At 41.9% G+C, this 2,095-nt stretch overlaps 1 non-coding gene across 1 annotated transcript; it reads right to left on the bottom strand.

Moving 5' to 3' along the window:
• Positions 1 to 478: 478 nt before the first annotated feature.
• On the bottom strand, positions 479 to 594 carry LOC134938706 (U5 spliceosomal RNA). Its single transcript, XR_010181211.1, has one exon. It is a non-coding gene; the product is annotated as a U5 spliceosomal RNA (small nuclear RNA).
• Between the last annotated feature and the right edge of the window lie 1,501 nt (positions 595 to 2,095).

The raw sequence follows: 2,095 nt of genomic DNA, 5'->3' as shown, positions 1-2,095 counted from the left end.
ACGAAATCCATGAGATACCACCAGTATGACTGTGACGAACTGTCTTCTGATCCGTTTTGGCAACGGAGAGAGAAACGGAAAATGGCGGAGCCAGATACACGATGCTGAATGACCCCATGAATGTGAGAGACTTCACCGCCACTGCCCTTGTGATCTGTTTTGTACACATACTGAGCTTTTGTAATTGTGGCGAGATGCCATCATGTATACTTGAGGGTAACCTCCTTCCGTGGACTCAGATATGAAACACCTCTGGATTTAATGTCCAGTTTTGAAGATCCAAATGCTGACGGGTGAGATCATCTGTCTAACAGATGTCCACTCACGGATTGATCTCTTGACATTTTCACATAATGGCGTTCTGAGCCATTGAAGATTTGAGTTACCTGCCGCATTGCCATGCGGCTTCTTGGTTCTCACTGGTTGTTGTGTATGCAACTGCCGTTGCTTCGTTTGACTGCTTAAGGCCAGCGTGAGCCAGGCATGAAAAAAAAAAAAAAAAAAAAATTACATGAAACTCACGGTTGTTTCTCTCCACGAAAATCTTTACTAAAAGGCGAAAGATTTATTCGTTCTGAAGAGAAACCAGAGTCTATCCCTGGTCAGACTGAAAGCGAATCATTTATTGCATTGTAAAATGCACAGAGTTCTAGGACATTTATCGACAGCAATCTGTCGTGTTTTAGAACCTTTGCGCTGATTTTAACTACAAATCCTGACTCTCTGTGACTGTCGTCCAGAGTATATGCACCCTTGTCCCTCTGTGGGAAACGCGAGTGAAGGGTGGCGAACTAAATTGAAAACACATCTTTATTCTTAATAGGTGAATACACCAATGTACCGCTAGTGTGCGTGTACTTTTGTTCTTGCTGGTGTAGTAGGTAAAAGTATTTGATTTACCGTATTCATAATGTTACCTAGGAATTGACATCGTTTAGACAGACTTAGATGCGATTGTTTTCGAACTTGATCTGCTACCGCAGTATACCTTAGTAGCGCAAGCTAGAGGAACTTTGTTGATACATAGTTCTTATGTGAGATAAGCTATCATCACAACATCACTTGGTAAATACCGGAAGCGATAAGCAACGGTAGAAATGAAATGGCTAATGGTTGTGGCGATTTGCAAACGCTAGAACCTGTGATGAAGAAACCGGACTGGGTAAATACGCATTGTGAAGATCAAATGCAATTATACAATTTTGTGGCTCCAATAAGCAAAAACTAACTGCAGAAAATCCATTTTCTAACTGTAGCAAATGACTTGCTGATTGATATTGCAACGGAGCTGTTTGGTTTTGCCCAAACAGAGGGGAATAAGTAACTCTGACTCTGTTGGCGTACTATTGCCTGGTTTATAACCCAGCAAAGACTAAATGACAAACTGCCAAACCGTTCGACAGAAGCAGTTTTGTACTCTAAGCTGTAAATAGCTGAGACATATATGAGTTGAAGTCCTGAAACCTCGCAAATGTAACATGAAAAGACGCGCTTCCACAATTGTAAAAGAGGTCATCAAACCACTGGCTTGCTGACTGTAACGTCATGTCGTTACAAAGCGTGACTGTTTCTTATAAAGGGATAAAACGCCGTTACAAGTATACTGTATGCGCTAATGGCTGAATATCCTAAAGGGATAAAATGCCGTTACAAGTAGATCAAATGTAGGAGCAAACAAGCTCTGGCCTTGTCGCGCTTAACTAGCGACCATGAAAATAACCGGCGTTAGCAGAAGCTTTACAGATATACTCTGCAGCTTATTTTAACAGTGATCGGCATGGTTTCATACACAGATTCTAGTGACCCACATGTATCTGGGGTTTTTATAATGTTTGACAGAAACGCATATACCAATGGCGGATCGCGTCCTTTTGGAAACGATTATGTATGGTTGTCCAAAACCCCGCACTATCTGAGTGCTGGACTAATGTACCCTTCTCACTCGTAGTTATCGGTGTGAGATTTGACATAGAATCGTGCATTAAATTATAAGACCAGTGAAATAAACACTCTGGTACCCAAAGGAAAATTGGCCCTTTGGAAAGACTGTCTTTTGTTAGCGCTGGCGGAGCCATTCCGAGACTCCGATTACCGC

This window comes from Pseudophryne corroboree, chromosome 6 (assembly GCF_028390025.1).
Source record: "Pseudophryne corroboree isolate aPseCor3 chromosome 6, aPseCor3.hap2, whole genome shotgun sequence".
In the NCBI taxonomy this organism is placed as follows: Eukaryota; Metazoa; Chordata; class Amphibia; order Anura; family Myobatrachidae; genus Pseudophryne; species Pseudophryne corroboree.
Note: the sequence above shows the minus strand (reverse complement) of the source record. Positions and strands in the feature narration are given on the sequence as shown.